Raw genomic sequence first — 10,616 nt, 5'->3', positions numbered from 1 at the left:
ACAAAATTAATAGTGTCAGCGGTAAACAAACTCAGCCCTCTAGTTTCTAAGAGTAAATACACCCGGAAAAAGTTATAATCAGTATATAAATATGTATCTGTGAATTTCAATAGGTTAAACAGTTCACGTTTAATAGTGCCAGTGATAAGTATGATATCACATGCCTCCAACTTCTGACATAAAATACACATGAAAACTAGATGTAACATATTGATTAAATTATAATTTAAATCTGTATATGTAAAATACAACATGAACTTTTCTGACAATACAGACAGTTAATTATGTTCAGAGCGCATTATGCCTATAGCACATCGTAATCTATGAATTTTGTCATGCTATGAAACTTTTACATTTAAATTTGCTAAACAAATATTTGTAAACACGGGATCAAATTAGCACATAACATAAAGATATACTTTTGTGAATGACAGGAAACCAACGATCACAATGGTTTCAATAAAATATTATTTAAGTATAAGGTTTTAAGCTCATGTCTTTTCGGTATTTCGAAGGGCAATTAGGCATATATTCTTTAATGTACTATTAAGTAATTAATATTTTATCGACGACTTCGGAAAATATGATAAATATTTAATCATCACTGTCTCAAGTAATATGCTTTATTTACAAGTTATATCATAAACAGCTTTACATAGCGAATCTTTTCGCGAACATTCATTTGCTGACATGAATCTTTACGAACCTTATTTGGTGATAGTAATGCAGAAATGACAACAAACGCTTGATTTGTTCTTAAAGCTCTTAATTGCATTGACAAAAAGACAATCGTCTTACATAATGTAAATCAAAATAATGTGTTTATATATAGTAAAGCATTTGTTTATGACAAAGTTTGCACAATAAACGATGTTTTAAATAGAATAATATGCGACAACCTTTATAAAAAGTAGAGAGAGATAGAGAGACAGAGAGAGAGAGAAAGAGAGAGAGAGACAGAGAGAGAGAGAGAGAGAGAGAGAGATATAGAGAGAAGATAGAGATTAGAGATAGAGAGAAAGAAATAGAGAGAGGTAGAGAGAGCTAGAGACTAAGATATAGAGATGAGATCTCTAGCTAGATAGTAGATATAGAGATCTCTCTCGAGAGAGATATCTCTCTCTCGAGAGATCTAGAGATATCTATAGATACTATAGATCCAAGAGATATACTCTAGATCCTGGAATATATATAGACAGAGAGATAATAGAGACCGATTACATAGATAACAGAGAAAGATAGACATATAGACAGATAGACATATACAGAGAGACATCAAATAGAGATACAGAGAGAGACAGAGAGATTGAGATACAGAGAGAGAGGGAGCGATAGAGAGGGAGCGATATATAGATTAGATGATACAATAAGAATATCTATATTATAGAAGATAAGATATAATATATAAATATATATGATATATAGAGAGATATAGATATCTATATAGATGAGAGATAGAGATAGAGAGAGAGATCTATCCTAGAGAGACAGAGAGGACATAGAGACAGATATACAAGATACGATATTATAGATACTAGATAACAGATTTATCTCGCTATGATATCTCTTGATATCCTTATTCTCCCTATCTCTATATAGACTTTTTTTATATATCCCTCCCTATCTCTCTCTATCTCTCTCTCTCTCTCATCTCGTCTCTCTGCTCTCTCTCTGATCTCTCTCTCTCTCTCTATCTCTCTCTCTCTCGCTCTATCTCGCTCTCTTCCATCCATCAGACGAGGCGATATATAACAGACAGAGAGAGAGACAGAGATGAGCGACAGAGAGACAGAGACCGAGAACAGACAGAGAGAGACAGAGAGAGAACAGAGAGTGAGACAGACAGAGAGAGAGGGAGCGATAGAGAGTGAGAGAGACAGACAGAGACAGTGAAGAGAGAGACAGACAGAGACATAGAGGGAGAGGGAGAGGGGGAGAGAAAGAACATTTTTCAATATCGGGCTGACCTACACTAACTTCGACATGATTTAACTAAGTTAAACTAACATACGTCGACCAGAATGTGGGAGCTTTGAAAAAACAAACAACTCATTTCCGGCTACAAACAAGTCTAACCCATTTAAAATCTTTTGAGTATCACACCATATCAACCGCTATTATTTGAAATGTACAGAATCCGGATAGTGCCATATATAATCTAGCACTTCTTTCATCAAGGGCGACACTAGACACAGGAAGCGATACACGATATTTTACTTGACAGTCGCGGCGACGCACGATATATTTAACCTTGTGTAGGTAGCCAAAAAGGCAATATATCGTGTTAAATATATCGTGCGTCGCCGCGACTGTCAATAAAACAATCGTGTGTCGCCGCAACTCTCAAGAAAAATATCGTGCGTCGCCGCGACTGTCAAGCAAAATATCGTGCGTCGCCGCGACTGTCAAGATAAATATCTAGAATCGCTTCGTGTGTCTAGTGTCGCGCTCTAAGGGCGACACTAGACACACGAAGCGCTACACGATATTTTGCGCGACAGTCGCGGCGACGCACGATATTTTATTTTTCAAATATCGCCCATATTATCCGAATCTCGTGTATCGCGGTATAATTTCAGACCACGACACTAGACACACGAAGTGATACTCGATATTTTGCTCGACGGTAGCGGCGACACACGATATTTGTACTGTTCAAATATCGCTGTAATAATATCGCCTGTCCACTGTCAGGTTTTCAAAAAAATCAGTGGAGACAAAAAGGGGATATTTTCACGTCATCAAGCATGTGCACATGTCATGTTTATTTCTGATCAGCAATTAAAATGTATATGGTTGATAAAGCAAGCTATTCGCTTCTTATACTTCAATCTGGCCATAAATAAATATTTAATATTACATAAATATTTTATATAAACGTATATTTGATGATAGGAAAATCGCTTGGAATAACGATTTTGAATATAAGACTGAGTTCCCAAGGTTAAGTTATTAGTTGTTCGATTCTACGGTTCAACGTGCATTACGTGCTTTTGTTTAAATCATATTTGACATGCACAAAAGTAACAGTGTGAACTTTATCTGAATATAATTATATAATAGTCATTTATATTATATCTGGAACCATGTTAAGCAATATGAAACAAACGTTTTTCGCCCTTCAAAAGCGTTTTTGTTAGCCAATATGAATATTATAAAATTGTTGTTTGCACTGTATGCAGTTTTATTTATGCCGATAATTTATTTGATAATGCATTATAAAAGGTATTTAAAAGGTAAAACAATACCAGCAACAAAAATACCGTCTAATTAATGTGTCAATAGACTGGACATTAATGTTGCTCGTCAATAATCTGGATAACCTATAAATCATGATTACACATGTACTGAAAAGAAATCTTATTGTTTCATATTGATGTCTTACTTAAAGTTAAACGTTATCTATAAATCTGCAATCTTATTGGAAGTGATACAGATTATAATAATATATCTTAAAATTGATATAAATTTTACTCCATTGTCCAAATTTCTAAATAGTTTTTAACATATATCCTTGTCAATATATATCAAAATTTTTATGAAAATAAATTGATCTGCACTCGGTTTACTAATGCAAGAATAATCTTTTATAAGCGTGCCGATGGCAGCAATATTAATAATAAATGGTTAAAATTACTGTAACACCGTTTAAAAAAACCTGACAGTGGACAGGCGATATTATTACAGCGATATTTGAACAGTACAAATATCGTGCGTCGCCGCGACTGTCGCGCAAAATATCGAGTATCGTTTCGTGTGTCTAGTGTCGCGGTCTGAAATTATAACGCGATACACGAGATTCGGATAATATGGGCGATATTTGCGATATTTAAAAACTAAAATATCGTGCGTCGACGCGACTGTCGGCCAAAATATCGTGTATCGCTTCGTGTGTCTAGTGTCGCCATTTGAACGCGACACTAGACACACGAAGCGATACTTGATAGTTATCTTGACAGTCGCGGCGACGCACGATATTTTTCTTGACAGTCGCGGCAACGCACGATGTTTTTCTTGACAGTCGCCGCGACGCACGATAGTTTTCTTGACAGTCGCGTCGACGCACGATATTTTTCTTGACAGTCGCGGCGACGCACGATATATTTAACACGATATATTGCCCTTGTGTAGGTAGCCCAAAAGGCGATATATCGTGTTAAATATATCGTGCGTCGACGCGACTGTCAAGAAAAATATCACGCGTCGCCGCGACTGTCAAGAAAATATCAAGTATCGCTTCGTGTGTCTAGTGTCGCCCTTGATGAAAGAAGTGCGAAATTATACATGGCACTATCCGGATTCCATAGAAATGAAACTACCACCGTTGCTTGCATATAATAATAAGTTGGTTTTCCAAAGCATGATAGCTAATGGAGCGTATGCATTCGTAGGTATCAATATAACGTCGTTGGTAGCCTGATTAATTAAAAGTTTCGACAAACAGTCTCGAATGCAGAAATTGATGGATTCATCGTCGATTAATTTAACGCAACCGTGTTCGTCCTTGATTTAATTAAATGTAAATTATGTTACGTTTATTTTGGTATATGCACACTGAATTTTACTGGCAATTTACCCTTTTTTATTTTGTATACATATTGCTGTTATTGTATTATTTTATCAAACGATGCATGCTTTCGTTTTAGTATCGAGTATGATACTGTCTGCTGCCAGCATCACCTGGAATTATTCTGCGTATTACAGAAGTAACATAATATGCAGAGGCAGAAAATATGTCGTCGAATTAAAACCATTCTTATTGCATTTACTATCTACATGTTGTTGTATTGTTCCACGTTTTGTTAGCGTTGTACTTTTTATGGCATTTTTTAAAAAAACGGGAATATTTACGGTTGGCACATTGTTCATGCTACATGCATCAATTATCTTTTGCTTTATTTGCGATAATGAACCAGTTCTGAACGAAAAAGCTATTTCTACCACTTTAAAAATTCCATATTATATCCTTTTGTCATACATTCATTTTTTTCTTTTCCTGAATGTGTACAGGAAAATATCTCTCATCTTTAGATGGATATTGTATGGTATAATTCATGCTGAAAATGTGGTGCTTGCTGGTCTTTTGGCGTTCTGGAGACTTCCTCAATTAGGAAGACGTGAAGAAGGTTGGATATTACTGTGCGTCCCAATTGGTTGTATTTTTCATGCCTTGTTTTTGAAGTTGTTTTATTGTGTGTTGCTTAAGAAACAATCAAATAATATTCATCAAAAACCAATTCTGATATAAACGCATCTTAAATAAAATACAATGTATTTTCTTACTTATTGCATATAAATATAAAAGACGTATATAAAAGTCAGTAAATTTGCTGTTTTGAGTTAAGCATATGGGAAGTCTATTGTCTGCATGAAACATGACAAACATAAAAAAGATATAATAATTTAACAAAAACATATTAACAAAATTAATGTTTTCTACATGAAAAACAGTTCATTCTTACACATATACAATATCACGGCAAGTTAGTTTTTTTTTCTCTCTTAGTTAAACAATACCTAAATTATAAATGAAGTACAAAGAAGATATCAAACTAAAACTTAAATTATGCCTTCACAGTTCGATACTCCAAAGCTGAATGGCGAAAAACCGACAAACACACTCGATATCCTCGTGCACACTTTCAGTGTGCCCAAGCGTTCATTATATTGCATTATGAGAAAATAATTTTCGTCTAATTCGTCAACTCAAACGATGCAAACTATATGTACGAAATATGAGTACAGTGGTTATAGGTAGTTGTGTTGATTTCCATTTCCATATAATCTCTATAATTAAAAAAAATAATTGTATAATAATGCATTGGGTAGTTTCTTAAAATAATTACGCCATACTTGAACTGTACGGCCATTTAAGGGACTTATAGTATTTCTATACCTTCATTATGTAACGCCTGTCTTTACCCATGGTAGATATTGACCTTACATTTCAAACAACCAGCTCTCTTAGCATGCGTTACTCATTTAAATGATTTCCGACATGTTTATCTCGCACAACAAATTCGAAATGGGATATTAAGGAAACGATTTGTATGTAGTGTCGTCGGTTTGTTTAGTTGTCTTTCAGCCTTGCCTTGTCCGGTAATTTTCTATGGTTGCTTAGATGATTGTGAAAATGCTTATTAATATTTACAACTTTACGCAGATAGACATTGCAACAGGAATGTCAGTCAGCCATATAAGGTGCTATATATACTGAATGTTCAGAACTTGTTAAAGCCCAAGTCTCACTATTGCCGGTAGAGCCCCATCCCGGTTTGCTAACGGCGGTCGACCGGCGAGAACCGGGATGATTCATCGAACAATTGTAACGCGGTCACACTATTTCCCGGTGCCGCTCCGGTTGAAGCCGCTCAACAACCCGGCAGAGTCCCGGTCAACCCCGAACTAGCTACGGTTTATCCCAGTGAAGCCCCGACAGAGCCCGGGTTGTCGCCGGTAATGCCCAGGTGGAGCCCCGGTGAAAGCCGACAGCGTCCCGGCTGAGCCCCGGTCTACCGTAACTCCGCCGGCACTCACCGGGGCTATACCGGCATCAGACTCCGGCGGAGCTACGGTAACGCCCCGGTTTAATCGCAGTCGCCGGTAATGCCCAGGTGGAGCCCCGGTGAATGCCGGTGGCGTCCCGGCAGAGCGCCGGTTTACAGATGTACCGTAGCTATACCGGGACTCTGCCGGCATTCACCGGGGCTCCACCTGGGCACCACCGGCGACAACCGGGGAGTTACCGTAGCTCGTACGGGGTCTGTATGGGCCCTGGTGGAGCTACGGTGCCGTCGCGGTTGTTCCCGCTGCTGCGCCGGTCGTTGCCAGTCCTTCCCGGTGACTTCCGGTTCATCCCGGAGGTATTAAACATTTTAATACTTACCCGGTGGAGCCCCGGTTGTTCCCGGTCGTCCCCGGTTCATCCCGGTCGTCCCCGGTAGAGTCCCGGTTCATCCCGGTAGAGCCCCGGTTCATCCCGGTAGATCCCGGATCACGTACCGGGGCTCCACCGGCATCATAGTGAGACTGGGCCTTAAGCTATTTTGAGTTGTGTACGATTTTGACGTTAAAGGGTTGCCGTTCTTTTTTAATAATATAGTGTTTGGACATTTCATTCATGTGACAGTGTGAGACTGGCATCATAGTGAGACTGGGCCATAAGCTATTTTGAGTTGTGTACGATTTTGACGTTAAAGGGTTGCCGTTCTTTTTCAATAATATAGTGTTTGGACATTTCATTCATGTGACAGTGTGAGACTGGCATCATAGTGAGACTGGGCCATAAGCTATTTTGAGTTGTGTACGATTTTGACGTCAAAGGATTGCCGTTCTTTTTCAATAATATAGTGTTTGGACATTTCATTCATGTGACAGTGTGAGACTGGCATCATAGTGAGACTGGGCCATAAGCTATTTTGAGTTGTGTACGATTTTGACGTCAAAGGATTGCCGTTCTTTTTCAATAATATAGTGTTTGGACATTTCATTCATGTGACAGTGTGAGACTGGCATCATAGTGAGACTGGGCCATAAGCTATTTTGAGTTGTGTACGATTTTGACGTCAAAGGATTGCCGTTCTTTTTCAATAATATAGTGTTTGGACATTTCATTCATGTGACAGTGTGAGACTGGCATCATAGTGAGACTGGGCCATAAGCTATTTTGAGTTGTGTACGATTTTGACGTCAAAGGATTGCCGTTCTTTTTCAATAATATAGTGTTTGGACATTTCATTCATGTGACAGTGTGAGACTGGCATCATAGTGAGACTGGGCCATAAGCTATTTTGAGTTGTGTACGATTTTGACGTCAAAGGGTTGCCGTTCTTTTTCAATATATAGTGTTTGGACATTTCATTCATGTGACAGTGTGAGACTGGCATCATAGTGAGACTGGGCCATAAGCTATTTTGAGTTGTGTACGATTTTGACGTCAAAGGGTTGCCGTTCTTTTTCAATATATAGTGTTTGGACATTTCATTCATGTGACAGTGTGAGACTGGCATCATAGTGAGACTGGGCCATAAGCTATTTTGAGTTGTGTACGATTTTGACGTCAAAGGGTTGCCGTTCTTTTTCAATATATAGTGTTTGGACATTTCATTCATGTGACAGTGTGAGACTGGCATCATAGTGAGACTGGGCCATAAGCTATTTTGAGTTGTGTACGATTTTGACGTCAAAGGATTGCCGTTCTTTTTCAATAATATAGTGTTTGGACATTTCATTCATGTGACAGTGTGAGACTGGCATCATAGTGAGACTGGGCCATAAGCTATTTTGAGTTGTGTACGATTTTGACGTCAAAGGGTTGCCGTTCTTTTTCAATATATAGTGTTTGGACATTTCATTCATGTGACAGTGTGAGACTGGCATCATAGTGAGACTGGGCCATAAGCTATTTTGAGTTGTGTACGATTTTGACGTCAAAGGATTGCCGTTCTTTTTCAATAATATAGTGTTTGGACATTTCATTCATGTGACAGTGTGAGACTGGCATCATAGTGAGACTGGGCCATAAGCTATTTTGAGTTGTGTACGATTTTGACGTCAAAGGGTTGCCGTTCTTTTTCAATATATAGTGTTTGGACATTTCATTCATGTGACAGTGTTAGTCAATTCGTACTGAACAATCGCAAAGAAATGCTTACTCACATAAGATACAACCGTGTGTGTTTACTATATCAAAATATATCATGTTAATTGTAATTTAAAACAGTAGTGTGAACTTTGTACCGGATAACGTTATTCATTATTTAAATACAGATTTTTAGCGTAAAGATATAACATCAACGTTTTGCTTATGTGTCTGTCTTATTTAAAAAAAAAATCATATCTATTGAAATACGTTCTGTAGTTATTTCAACAATTATTCAGCGCAAAAATGTCATCTCAAATCGGTTAAAACAAATAATCAAGAGCAAGGTCACATTTATTTTAAAGCGGAATACTGTTGATAGTATGATTCGTCTGAGGATGATAAAAATGTTTTCGTTGTAGATGGGTATTAATATGAAATGAATGTTGTTGTATGATGAAAACGAGGGGGGTAGGAGGATGATAATGATGTAGTCATTGTGTATAACTGCAACTCATTTGGTTATGTACCCATCATCACCTGACATTGAACACAGCGGTTGTCAGTGCACATATTAAATTTGGCTCTTATCGTTCTTTTTATGCCACCGGATCGATAAATCGGGGGTATATTGTTTTTTGTCCTGTCTGTCTGTCTGTCTGTCTGTCTGTCTGTCTGTCTGTCTGTCTGTCTGTCTGTCTGTCTGTCTGTCTGTCTGTCTGTCTGTCTGTCTGTCTGTCTGTCTGTCTGTCTGTCTGTCTGTCTGTCTGTCTGTCTGTCTGTCTGTCTGTCTGTCTGTCTGTCTGTCTGTCCCAAAACTTTAACCTTGGTTAAAGTTTGATTACTTTTGCAATATTGAACATACCAACTTGATATTTACCATGCATGTGTATCTCATGTAGCTACTCATTTTGAATGGTGAAAAATCAAGGTACAGGTCATCCTTTAAGGTCAAAGGTCAAATATCATTGTATTTTTCTTTCCTAAAACTTTAACCTTTGTTAAAGTTTTATCATAACTTTTTAAATATTGAACACAGCAACTTCATATTTGGCATGCATGTGTATCTCGTGGAACTGCACATTTTGAGTGGTGAAAGGTCAAGGTCATCCTTCAAGGTAAAATGTCAAAATAAAAAAAATAAAAAATCTTTTCTTCATTAAATCTCTTACTTACTTCTTGTGCAGCTGCACATTTTTAGTGGTGAAAGGTCAAGGTCAACCTTCAAGGTCACAGGTCAAATATCATTGTATTTTTCTTTCCTATAACTTTAACCTTCGTTAAAGTTTTATTATAACTTTTTTAATATTGAACATAGCAACTTCATATTTGGCATGCATGCGTATCTTGTAGAGCTGCACATTTTGAGTGGTGAAAGGTCAAGGTCAAGGTCATTTTTCAAGGTCAAAGGTCAAAATTAAAAAAAAAATCATTTCTCCATTCAATCTCTTACTTACTTCTCGTGCAGCTGAACATTTTTAGTGGTGAAAGGTCAAGGTCAATCTTCAAGGTCAAAGGTCAAATATCATTGTATTTTTATGCCCCCGGATCGAATGATCGGGGGAATATTGTTGTTGGCCTGTCTGTCTGGCTAACCTTGGTAAAAGTTTTGCGATAACGTTTGAAATATTGAACATAGCAACTTGATTTTTGGCATCCATGTGTCTCTCATGGAGCTGCACATTTTGAGGGTTGAAAGGTCAAGGTCATCCTTCAAGAACGAAGGTAAAAAAATCAAAGCGGTGCTTCTGACAAACACATCTCTTGTTTTCCTTAGCAAATCACGTTCTGGTTTATACTCAACAACATTGTTTGTTTTAATTAGAAATGAAGTTTACATCAATGTGCATCAATGTTTATTTGTGTTGTATTTCAGTTCTACATTGATTATGGTGTCATTCACCAACAGTAATCTGTAATTTAATTCTTTTTGACTAGAAGTTGATTTATTTAGAAATTCAAATGTAGTGACTTGTTCTTGTATTCAAAATACATGCGTATCGATCAATAAAGTTATACGTTTTCTAAACAATTG

The sequence above is a fragment of the Dreissena polymorpha genome, chromosome 9 (genome assembly GCF_020536995.1).
Source record: "Dreissena polymorpha isolate Duluth1 chromosome 9, UMN_Dpol_1.0, whole genome shotgun sequence".
NCBI classification, from domain to species: domain Eukaryota; kingdom Metazoa; phylum Mollusca; class Bivalvia; order Myida; family Dreissenidae; genus Dreissena; species Dreissena polymorpha.
Note: the sequence above shows the minus strand (reverse complement) of the source record.